This window comes from Cetorhinus maximus, chromosome 5 (assembly GCF_964194155.1).
Source record: "Cetorhinus maximus chromosome 5, sCetMax3.hap1.1, whole genome shotgun sequence".
Classification (NCBI taxonomy): domain Eukaryota; kingdom Metazoa; phylum Chordata; class Chondrichthyes; order Lamniformes; family Cetorhinidae; genus Cetorhinus; species Cetorhinus maximus.
In genome coordinates, this window is record NC_135883.1 from 96,524,620 (window position 1) to 96,538,169 (window position 13,550).

Genomic DNA, 13,550 nt, shown 5'->3' on the forward strand with positions numbered 1-13,550 from the left:
ATCTTAGCCTTAAACATAGTCAATCATGGAGCATTCACAACCATTTGGGGTAGAGAATTCCAAAGGTTCGCAACCTTTTGAGTGAAGAAATTTCCCTTCATCTCAGTCGTAAATGATCAACCCCTTATCTTGAAACTGTACCCCCCTGTTCTTGATTGGGTAAAATACTCACAGGGGTTGGGGAGGGGAGGGGGTGGTGGAGCTAGGCAACAGGAATGGTGCCACTGCCAATGTGTCCAACTTAACGCCTTCCCCCACCAGCTAACCTGTCCCCAGGCCGGGTGGGGCTGTAAAACTCCAGCCTAGGTAGAGGAAATAAACCTGTAACACAGGGTCATCCCCCCCTTTACATTATCATATGAATATTAGGGTTCTTCTGGGAGATGAGAGGATAAAGCAGTTACACTCTAAGAATTCAAAACCATATTAATGAGGCGGGTAAGGGCATAACCTCATTTTCCTCCACTAATGTTGGAAGAGTGCCTGTTTTGAAGATTGGAGAGTGCAAAGCAACAAACTTTGGAAAGAAGAAATGCATCTTGTAAATGTTATACAACCCTTCAAAATAAAGAGAAACTGATAAAACAGGTTCCTACAGTCCAGTTTTCCTCAGGCAGATAGCAGGAAAACTGTTGCGAGACCATAATAATGAAAAAAACAGGAAGGACATAGAAAGGTATGTGCTAATCGAGGCCATTAAAGAGCAAACTTTACAAATGGGTGGTGGAAGCAGATTCAATTATAACTTTGAAAAGGGAATTTGATAAATACTTAAGAGGGAAGGAAGTGCTGTGTTATGGAGAAAGAGCAGTGAAGTTAGACCATTTAAATAGATCTTTCAAATAGCCAGGACAGGCACAATGAGCCAATTGGCCTCCTTCTGTGCTGTATTATTCTATGATTCTCAGCTTCTGCAATTTATGCAAACTCCTCCAGAAAATGACTAAACAGATAAAGGGAATGCAGTGGATATATTTTGGACTTTCAAAAGGAGTTTGAAAAATGCTGCATAAGAAAACTAATTAAGGTTAAGGTTAAAGCAAAAAACTGCGGATGCTGGAAATCCAAAACAGAAACAAAAATACCTGGAAAAACTCAGCAGGTCTGGCAGCATCTGCGGAGAGGAACACAGTTAACGTTTCAAGTCCAAATGACCCTTCAACATAACGTTCTGTTGAAGGGTCATTCGGACTCAAAACGTTAACTGTGTTCCTCTCCACAGATGCTGCCAGACCTGCTGAGTTTTTCCAGGTATTTTTGTTTTTGTTAAGGTTAACATTAAGGTCCATGATAATTAAGGTAAAGTGATGCCATCAATACAGGGATAACTGTTGAATAGAAAACAGCAAGTCAGAGTAAATGAATACTTCTTAGGTTGATAGGATCTAGCTTCTGGTGTGTCTTAGGGAGGTTTTGTATTCTCTGTATGATTTGAACATAAAATATGGCTTGTGTAACATATTAGGAGCATGGCAAACTGTAAGGAACAATACAGGAGGCTTCAGGGCAAAGACTGGCTAGGGGTGTGTCCAGATATATGGCAAAACACAGATAATGGGAATGTGCCCTAAAAGGTAAAATAGTCAATGAAGTGATAACATAGAGAGAGAGATATATGGGCAGAGATACTCAGTCCTTTAAAAGTAGGATTACAGGTGGAAAAATACGTACTTGACTTACTTAAATCCTGAATTTTATATTAAGAGGGTTAAATATACCAAGGGCAGAATTTTCTGGCTGATGTGTGGATGGTGGGCCCTGCACATCAGCGCTTAAAATGGCGCACGTTGACGTCGGGCGAGTGTCTCGACGTCACCGCGCACCATCCCGATATTTAGCTAGGCGGGCGCGCAATGAAGTGCAACGCGCACCCGCCATTAAGTAAAGGGCTGGTTAAGGCCCTTAACTTGGCAATCAATGCCGATTTTCAGGCGTCCGTGTGACCTTCGGCTTGGCACACAGGCGCAACGGGCAGGCGGGTAAGTGACTTTTTAACAAAACTCATCCATGGGCGGGATATGTGAGCTCAGTGGGGTTGTCAATGTTTTATGTGAAGTATTTATTGCAGCAAGGGTTTTAAACTTGCCTGTGTGATCGGTAGCAGTTCAGATCGATTTCCAGCAGCTTTCTCTGTACTTTGAAGCTTCAGCTCAGCACTCTGCAGTCAGGAACCTTTATCGGGCCTGCAGCTTTCCGGAGGCCTCCACTTAGCCAGGGTATGGGTTCGGACATCTCCACTGGAGGCAGCTCCTCTGAGGACGAAGAGAGGGCTAGAATAAGGAGGAGGCCAGGACTGGACAATCAACCTCCAGGGGAGCCACCTTTGGGAGGCCAGGCGCAGGCACAAGGGGCGCAGGGCCAAGAGGTTGTCCAAGGTGGAAGGGGCTGCAGAAGACGCCACTATCCTGCTGCCAGGGTATACAGGCGGCGAAGCAGCTACCTAAATATGACTGAGGTGCAGTGCCGAAGGGGGCTCCAACTGTCAAGGGAAACAGTCAACTACATCTGTCAGGTGATTGGCCCTGAGATCTCTCCAAACTGTGTGGGTGGACACCCAATGCCAGCAGCTCTGAAGGTCACAGTTGCCCTCAACTTCTATGCCTCTGGCTCCTTCCAGGGCTCGGTGGGTGATCTTTGCGGTGTCTCCCAATCAGCTGTCCACACTTGTGTCAAGCAGGTTACAGACGCTCTGTTCTGACAGGTATTGACCTTCATCCACTTCCGCTGCGACCTGGCAAGTCAGGCACAGTGAGCCAGAGGCTTCACGGCCATTGCTGGCTTCCCCGCGTCCAGGGTGCAATAGGCTGTACACATGTGGCCATCAAGGCACCAGCAGGTGAGCCCGGTGCCTTTGTCAACATGAAGGGCTTCCACTCCATGAACGTGCAGATAGTGTGTGACCACAGGATGCAGATTCTGCAAGTTTGTACAAGGTACCCAGGCAGCTCCCACGACGCCTACATCCTCAGACACTCCCAGGTGCCGGGGCTCTTCAGTGCTCCGGCTCGGCTAGATGGATGGCTGCTGGGTGACAAGGGCTATCCCCTCAGAAGGTGGCTCATGACGCCTCTCCACCATCCAAGAACAGAAGCTGAGGAGCTCGACAATAGGAGCCACGGCACCACAAGGGCTGTGGTGGAGAGAGCCATCGGTCTTCTCAAGATGCGCTTCCGATGCCTGGACCGCTCAGGGGGCGCACTCCAGTACCCCCCAGATCGCGTCTCTGTGATAGTGGTAGCTCTGCACAATCTTGCACTGGAAAGGGGGCATGCAGTTGACGATGAAGACCTTGACGCAGTGGATGAGGCTGCACATGATGAATCCAGCAGTGGCTCAGAGGATGAGGAAGCACAGGGCAATGATGAGGGGCAGCACACCGACCCGCTACTACACCAAGGAGGCAGGGACACCCGGGACACTTTAATCAAACGAACCTTCAGCTAGCTCCACACACATGGATCTGCAGGACCAGCATTGCCTGGCGCTTCCACACGTGGCACTTAGGTGCTACATCTTCCACCTTATCAGCTGCAACTTAGAGCTTAGTACAGAAACATCAAGGTCCACTCAAACACTCATGATATGTCTGTGAAACAGACAAATGCAGCACAAAGGAGACACCCTCAGCCATGGTCAGAAATGTGGACTTTATTCCCATCCATCAGATGGTGCCACAAAAAAATTACAAAACGTTGCTCCGATGTTGACAAATATAAATTCCCTAATCTAGGGGCAACAGAAAAGTACCAGTGAGAAATTCGTGGAGTGTCTAACGTGCCTTATGCTTACGTTTGCAGGTGCCTCATCTTGGTGCCGCCCCATCGCTCGGAGTGGCTTGTGAGACAGCCTGTTGGCCTTGATGACCTTGGCAGCCGTCCTCTGGCCCATGGAGCCAGTGCTGGCCCCGGCTGGGAGGGAGTGGCCAGTTTCAGAACTGGCACCTCCCCAGTTATTGCAGCCTCAACGGATGCAACGGTCACTGGCAGAGGGGCGGAGGAGCTGCTGCCCTCATCCGAAGCGCCCTGAGAGGAGCTCGCAGTGACAACAGGCAGCTGCTGCGCCGACGTGAGGTCACTTTGGACCTCCCTGCTCACCGCAGATGTATGGGCACCGAGCTGGGACACTTGGTGCCGAAAACATCTCCCACATTGCGAATGACCACCTGTTGCCATTAGCGCTGTAAGGATTGCAGAGCGTAACCCAATCAGATGCTGATCAATCCGTTGTAAACCCCTCTCCATGAGACTCACCAATCTCTCAATGGAGGAAGCCTGACGCTCTGACATGAGGTTCATTCCATCACTGAAACTCTGCCTGGATTCCTCCACCACAGAGACCAAGTGAAGCACACTCTCATACAGGAGAAATGGTAGGGCCATGGAAAGTAAGGACAATTACAGGGACCTTGCTGGGCAGACCCGTTAAGGTAGCAGAACAAAAACTTATGGCATTTAACAAGGTCAAAGTCAGACTTGCCTTTATTACCTGAGAAATAGAATGCAGGAAAAGGGAGGTCATGTTGCAAGTGCAGAAAACGCTGTCGAGGCCACATCTACACTTCTGCGTTCAGTTGTGACCTGCACTTCATGGGAGGGATGGCATTGGAGTGGGGAGAGTGCAGAGGTTCCTGACCAGGATGCATGCTGGCCTGGAGAGTTGGAGTGATGAGGAAACATTGCATACACTTGTGACATTTGTTGTGGAGCACAGGAGATTGACAGGTCACATTATTGACCTTCATACCGTTGAGGGGCATAGACCGAGTGGACAGAAGGCGACATTTCCCCTTGGCGGAGGGATGACTAACGTGGTGGCATTTATTTAAGTTGAGTGCCATGAGGTTGACAGGTGAGGTGCTGAGGACCTTTTGGACAGAGTAATGTGGGGCGCACTGGCTAAAAGGGTGGTGGAGGTACAAACCCTCCTAAGATGCAATAAGTATTTTGATGTGCAGCAGCGATGCCATGGCATGTTAGGCCATGGGGATAGTGGTCACAAATGGGATAAAAGGCGACTTTGAAAGTTTCTAGAGACACGCATCCTCAAGGGGCTGAGGGACCTTCGTGTATGGACCCACACGTCTGACATTATCAGTCTGTGAATGAGCAGTGTTGCTGCATTAACGATTTCAGCAATCATCAGTGCTTTGGATGGTGGGGAGACAGAGTGGATGGGACTGTGGCCCTCAAACACCTGGCCACTGCACCCCAGCCTCACCGAAACCTGCCGACCTGGCCGCTTGGTTCCTTTCTAGTTCCATGGCCTGTTCTTCGAAGTGGGTTAGTGTGTGCAGCATGGCTTGGCGACCACCAGTGCGCAAACGCTCTTGGGTGTTGTGCTCAGTTTTCGCCTGCAGAACAGAGAACATCATTTATTGCGGCTGATCGCTCATGTACTCTGCACGCGCACACCGCACCTCAACCACAGTGGCCCATCTGAGGCCTCCAGCGGCTCCTGTCCACACTGCTGGTGATCAGTCCCCAGAATATAGTACAGCTGCTCCCAATCCCCTCCCCCAACGGCCAGCTTGGACACATTCGGCGTCCATCACTTTGAATAACACACGGGTCTTAGCGCCCATGGCAAGGAGGAGCAACTAGGTGCCTTGCCGCAGCCACCAGGTGGCTCTTGGCCATGACACCTTGAGGCTCCCCTTCCACCATCTCCTCACCATCAATAAGACATGTGTTGGAGTTCTGAGTATGTGTCTAGCTGCCTCCCCTGCAGGTTGCCCCCAGACTACTCAAATGCGACAAACACCAACCTATCTTGTCATCAACCACTAACGCTGATGTAAGCATGGTCACTATCTGTTTGCCCACCCAGCATGCGCCAAATGCCCAATGCAGTAACGACATGGGGAGCAGGCCTCAAAGGCTAAGGCTGTCTTCTGGGTTAAAAGACCAATGCCAACATGGTTCTCACCCTTCCAGAGCGCAACAAATCATTGAAGCGCTTGCGGCACTGGGTCCCTAATCGACAGACAGCAATTTGGGAGCTGACCACCTCCACCACCTCCTGCCAAGCCCGCTTCATGACGGTGGGGGGGCCCTCCTCCTCCCATCCTCGGGAAACAGGGCCTCTCGCCGTGCTGCTACCTCCTCGAGAAGTGCAGCAAGGCAGGCATCGGAGAAGTGAGGGGCACATTGGGCCCCCACTGGTCTACCCTGCAGCCTGCCCTCCTCCTCTGGCTCTCCCTCCACCGGAGCCCGCTGTGCAGACCCCCTGCACCTGTAGCTGGCCATGGTGATCAGTCTAAAGGAGGCTGCCTGGCCTTTCTTTGTACAGACTGCCAGTTCCCCATTGAAACCGGCGGTCTGTACACGCCTGCCGCAATTTTAAAAATCCCACTCTCCATGGGAATGTGAAATGCGCTGGGCGGGCCTTAATTGGCCCACCTGTGCAAAATGGCGGCACGGCCCGGATCGCCGGCGATTGGCTCTGCACCCGCCTGTGATCGGGTCAGCCCCGCCCACCCGACAAATGGAAAATTCAGCCCTAAATCTGAATACTGAAGTTGAAGTACTCTAGTAGTTTTAGGTGCCTCATTATAGAAAGGATGTTAGAGCCCGCAAAGAGGTGTAATATAGGTTCACCATGATGAAATACGGGATGAGAGGATATGGTTATGATGACACAATTGAAAAATTGGAGCTAGAATCATTGGAACAGAAAAGTTGAAAGGAGATTCAATAAAACATTCAAAATTACGAAAAGTGAAAGATTATCTCTACCGGTCGGTGAATCAGTAACAAAGGGACATGTATGTAAGTAGAGGTATGAATAGGAAGTTTTCAAGCAAAACATTATTGAAATATGGAACACATTGACGATTGAAATCAATTTAAACAAACAAGTTTAAGAGGCAGGTGGAGAAACATTCAAAATAAGAACAATGTTAAAGTGTATCGAGGCAAAGACAGGAAAATGGTAATGGATAACTCCAGTGTGAAGCAAACACTGACTGATGGGTTGAAGTAGCCTGTGTGTGTGCTGAGATACAGGACGGAATAATACAAGGCGGGGGTGGTGTAGCAGATGGTATGCCCCACCGCCTGAAACCATGTTGGCGTGAAGCCAACTAGCTCCACACTGACCAACCCTGCAGCAATAAAGTGCTGTGGGGCTCATTAATGAGGGCCACGTGGGGTGGGATTCCCGTCCTCTAGAGCTGCTGGCCAATCCGATTGGCCAGCAACTCCGTAAGTCCCAGCAGTACCAGGAAGACACCGGTGGCAGCTGCTGGGACTGCAGCTGAAGAGAGGAGCCCAAGGCATAGGATCCCCGGAACAGGTAAATCTAGAGTCTTGGGCCGGGAGGGTTTGGGAGTGTTAGGGAGAGGGGCTGGGGAATGGGTAGGAAGGAAGGGGGTGGAGGGGGGTTAGTTTAAGAGACGCTGCCCCACAATTCTCAAAGTGCAGCCCCAAAAGAGTGACCCTCCTGTCCTTACCACCCTTTAACTATTTCAGGCTTTCTCCTTTTGCCCTGCTTTCCACGCGAAATGTATTATGGCGTGGGCGGCATATTAGTAGGGGCAATAGGCTTCATAACAAGACTAATTAACCCTTAATTGATCATTTTAATATGGCAAGCAGGCTGCCGATCTCTGTGACCACACCACCCCACTCGCCCCCCCACCCCCCCATATTATGGAGGTGAGCTCGGGGATGGGTGGGAAGATGGTGAGATGGGTGCCCAGCCCATTTTACATGCACCCCCGTGGGAAAGACGTCCGCCGGGGGCACGTAAAATTCAGCCCATAGTATCTATGGCTGGAATTTTCCAGCCCCTCCCGCCAGCAGGATCTTCCGGACCTGTTAAATTCAATGGATGCATTGTCCGTCCCCACCCCACCATGACGGAGCCAGGAAATTCTGCCCGATGATTCTATGATTTTCTAATTTAGTATTTTTCTGATTTGACCCTTGCATGCATGTCTATGTGTGTGTCCGGTTATACTTGTTTGCACCAATTACATTGAAAGCTGTAAGTTTTAAAAAATGAACATGAAAATGTGTAGTGGAATTAAATGCTTAGTAAGATAGAAGCCGCTTACGAACCTAAGTTTGCAAAATTATGAATATTTGCTGTGCTAAGTGCAGAGTAGTTTATTCAACAGGCTGCAGATAAGGCTTCGTTATTGCAGTACACATGTCACATCGCTTCTAACAATGATATGAATAGTTTCTTAAAATGTTTTGATTTTTATTCAAATTTTTATTAATATACATTGAAAAACCCTGTGGCTGAGAATTGAAAGGTGTTGTAAGCAAGATAAAGTGTGAATTAGTAATTAAATGAAAACAAATTTTGTTTTGAATATTCAACAGATTATAAGAGGAAAGGAATACTGTGGGAGGAATGCCACAGATTTCAGTATCGGAGCAAGACTGAAGACAGTTTGTGACAAGTCTTTATTACAGATCAGTGATGATGTCAGGGTCTACAAGTACAAGTGGGGTGGGATACTTTCAGCCTAGAGGAATAAAAAAGGGAGGCTGAGTGAAGTAATAACAATAGTAGAATCAATTAACTAGGATCAAAGGCTACATGGGATAGTATGGTTGGAATCTAGAGGTTAGAGAAAACACCCTACTTAAAGAAAGCTTATCAAATACATAATTTGAGATAAATATTGAATCTTCTGATTTGATGAGAAAGAAAATGAATCAGGATCATAGTATTTCCCTTTCTTGTTCTGAACTAGTGTGAAATTTTGACTGAAAATGGAACATTGATAGCTTAGAAACAAACTACAAGCACTACACCTTGTGTCAGAGGTGTCAACATGTCACATTCATCCAACAAATTGTTATTGATGGGTATTTAAAGATAGAAATTAATTACAGGCTTGACTTGTTTCAGCATTGTGTGTTGCATGTTTGTCACATCACTTTCTGGATCAGTGATTTCTGTCACTTCTCCGTCAAGAATTATCGGCTCCTAACAATATTAAAAAGGAATAATGTATGAGAAATTGGAGCTGTGAGAGTGAACCGTGACAGTCAAGATCTATTTCCCTTTTGCATGCCTGTGTATACAAGATCTTCACTTTAGTGCTACCTGATACATTAAACATCATGTTCGCTGATGAGCGCATGAAGCTTTGACATTACGAAGAACGAGGTATATTGCATCAGACTACTAAGCTTACCTAGCAGAAGATGAATAAAATATACAAATCGTGAATTGCACAGTTTTAACTTTTAAATTCCCTTTATCACTTTCTGTGCTGTTACTTTTCTTGAGCTTGTGTTATGACGCCTGTATATCATTGGATAAAGTCATGTGAATTGCTTAAAAATGCTTCATTAGATTTCACCCAAAATTCAAAGATGGTTTCCTTTCATGAGACAAAGGATTTCGTTCATAAATGGGTCTCCTGACAATTGAATATGCCTGTGCGATCAATTCTAGCCATAAATAATGTCAAAATCAGTTGAGGAACTTCATTAGATTTGAACCAAACTTCAAATGAGACCTGCACACTTCAACATTTGGTTTCCTTTCAAACTGAAGGTGTGGCACATCACGTGTATTTTCAAAAACGCATAAACGCTGGTAATTCAAAAAAAACTCCCAAGTGAAATTCACATATCTCTCTGTTGATACTGTTTATAAATGTACTGCATGGCTTGCTACTGCTTATTATTAATCAGGAACATCTCTATTCAAACATACATACGAACATACCAAATAGGAGCAGAGGTAGGCCATTCGGCCCCTTGAGCCTGCTCCTCCATTCAATAAGATCACGGCTGGTATGTTTGCCTTTCGAATTCCACATTCCCATCTACCCCGATAACCTTTGATCCCCTTGCTTCACAAGAATCTATCTACCTCCTCCTTAAAAATATATTCAATGACCCCTGCCGCTACCGCCTTCTGAGGCACAGAATTCCAAAGTTGCACAAAAGAGAAAAAAAACTCCTCGTCGCTGCCCTAAAAAGGTGACCCCTAATTTTGAAACAGTGCCCCCTAGTTCTGGACTCACCCACAAGAGGAAACATTACTTTCCACATCCACCTTGTCAGTATCTTTCAGGATCTTATATACTTCAATCAAGTCACCCCTCACTCTTCTAAGCTCTAGTAGAAACAAGCCTAGTCTATCTAAACATTCATCATAAGACAAACCGCTCATTCCAGGTATCAATCTAGCAAACCTCCTCTGAACGGCCTCCAACGCATTTACATTCTTCCTTAAATAAGGAGACAAAACTGCACACAATATTCGAGATGTGGCCTCACCAATGTCCTGTATAACTGAAGCATAACATCCTTACTCTTATGTTCAATTCCTCTCATAATAAAGGATAACATTCCATTAGCCTTCTTGATTACATGCTGTACCCGCATACTAACTTTTTATGACTCATGCACGAGAAAACCTAGATCCCTCTGCAACTCTGAATTCTGCAGCCATTCTCCATTTAAGTAATACTCTGCTTTTTTATTCTTCCTGCTAAAATGAACAATTTCACATTTTCCAACATTATACTCCATCTGCCAGATTTTTGCCCACTCAATCAACCTATCTATATCCACCTGTAACTTTCTTATGTCTCTTCACACCATACTTTCCTACCTATCTTTGTGTCATCTGCAAATTTAGCTACCATGCCTAAACTTCCTTCATCTAAATCATTGATATAAATTGTAAAAAGTTGAGAACCCAGCTCCAACCCCTGCAGGACTCCACTCGTCATATCCTGCCAATCAGAAAAATACCCATTTATGCATACTCTTTGTTTTCTGCCAGCCAGCCAATCTTTAGTCCATGCTAATGTGTAAAGCACCATGAGCTTTTATTTTCTGCAATAACCTTTGATGTGGTACCTTCTCAAATGCTTTCTGGAAATTCAATCTCCCTTTATCCACAGCACATGTTACTCCTTCAAAGAACTCCAATAGATTGGTAAAACATGTCTTCCCTTTCACAAAACCATGCTGACTCTTCCTGATTACCTTGAGTTTCGCTAAGTGCCCAGCTATAAACTCCTTAATGATCGAATCTAACATTTTCCCCATGACAGACTTCAAGCTAACTGGCCTATAGTTTCCTGTTTTCTGCCTCCCTCCCTTCTTGTATAGGGGGGTTATACTTGCTACTTTCCAGTCTGATGGAACCTTTCCAGAATCTGGTAAGTTTTAGAAAATTAACACCAACATCTACTACCTCATTAGCCACCTTTTTTAAGACTCTAGGATGAAATCCATCTGGACCTGGAGAGTTGTCAGCCCGCAGCTCCATCAGTTTGCTCAGTACTGCTTCCTTAGTGATTGTAATTTCCCCACATTCTTCTCTTCATTCCATCTCTTGATTTACAGCTATTACTGAAATGTTTTTTGTATCCTCTATAGTGAAGACAGAAGCAAATTATTTGTTAATTTCATCCACCATTTCCTTATTATCTACTTTTAACTTCCCACTGTCAGTCTTTAGAGGACCACCACTTACTTAACTTAATCTTCTTTTTTAAAATCGATGTATAAACACTTGCTTTCCGTTTTTATATTTCTAGCTAGTTTCCTCTCATATGCTAATTTCTTTCTCCTGGTTAACCTTTTAGGCATTCTCTGTCATTCTTTATATTCTGACCAATCATCTGACCTGTCACTCATCTTTGCGCAGTTATATGCTTTTTCCTTAAGTTTGATGCTTCCTTTAACTTCTTTAGTTAACCAAGGATGGTGAGTCCTCCTTTTAGAATTTTTCTTTATAGCAGAAATATACTTATTCTGAATATTCTGAAATGTCCCTTTAAACGTCTGCCACTGTTTCTCTATTGATCTATCCCATTGTCCAGCATCCCAGTTCACTTCAGGTAGCTCAGCTTTTATGCCCACATAGTTGCCCTTATTTAAGTTTTAAATACTAGTCTTAGATCAACTCTTCACCCTTTCAAACTGGATGTAAAATTTAATCATATTGTGGTCGCTGCTACCTACGGGTGCCTTCACTCTGAGGTCATTAATTAATCCTGTCGCATTACACAATACCAAGTCTAATATAACCTGCTCTCTGGCTGGTTCCAGAACATGCTGCTCTGAAAAAACTAACTCTTCATCCAGGCTACTACTGCCAATCTGATTTTTCCAGTTTATATGTAAATTAAAGTTACCCATGATTATTGCTATCCCTTTATCACAAGTATCCAACATTTCTTATTGTATACTTTGTCCTACATTGTAGTTAACTGTTAGGGGGTCTGTAAACCACTCCCACTAGTGACTTCTTTCCCGTACTATCCCTCATCTCCACCCAGACCGATTCTAAATCCTGATCTCCTGAACCAAGGTCATCTCTAACTATTGCACCAATGTCATCCTTGATTAACAGTGCGACCCCTCTGCCTTTACCGAACTTCCTATTCTTCTTGAATGTCATATACCGCTCAATATTCAGGACCTAATGATTGTCACCCTGCAGCCATGTCTCCATAATCGCTATCAAATCATGTTTATTTACTTCAATGTGCGCTTTCAATTCATTTACTTTGTTATGAATGCTACGTGCATTCAGATACAGAGCCTTTAGTTTTGCCTTTTTGTTATCTTTGTAACATCGAGTCTTGACTAATGGTATATTCTTAGGTTTTATCTCTCTGTCCCTTCCTGCTATTCTATGACCCTCATTTCCCATATTACTATGATGGTCTCCTACCTTGAATCAATCCCTTTATTTGATACATCTATCTAAGCTTGATCCCTCATCCCCCACCACGTTTTGTTTAGTTTAACGCCCTCTCTACTTCCCTAGTTATGCGATTTTCAAGAATACTCATCCCAGTATGGTTCACATGTAGACAGTCTCAACTTTACAGCCCCCACTTTCCTGTCATGGTGCCAGTGCCCCATGAGCCGGAACCCACTTCTCCCACACCAGTCTTTGAACCACGCATCCATCTCTCTAATCTTATTTGCCATAGGCCAGTTTGCACTTGGCTCAGGTAATAATCCAGAGATTATCTTTCAAAACAAAAATAAAAATACCTGGAAAAACTCAGCAGGTCTGGCAGCATCTGCGGAGAGGAACACAGTTAATGTTTCGGGTCCGTATGACTTTTCAACAGTTCTGTTAACTGTTAACTGTGTTCCTCTCCGCAGATGCTGCCAAACCTGCTGAGTTTTTCCAAGTATTTTTATTTTTGTTTTGGATTTCCAGCATCTGCAGTTTTTTGCTTTTATTACCTTTCAGGTTCTGCTTCTTAATTTGGTACCTAGTTTCTCACACTGACTATGCAGAACCTTTTTCCTTGTCCTGCCTGTGTCATTTGTACCTACATGGGCCACAATAACTAGATCCTGCCCATCCCACTGCAAGTTCCTCTCCAGCCCTGAGCAGATGTCCCGAACCCTGGCACCGGGCAGGGAACACAATCTTCTGGACTCTCGCTCTTTGCTGCAGAGAACAGTGTCAATCCCCCTCATTATACTGTCCGCTACTACCACTACATCCCTGTTTGCTCCCCTCTCTTGAATGGTTTCCTGCACAATGGTGCCAGGCCAGCCTGCTCATCCACATTGCAGACTTTGCTTTCATCCACA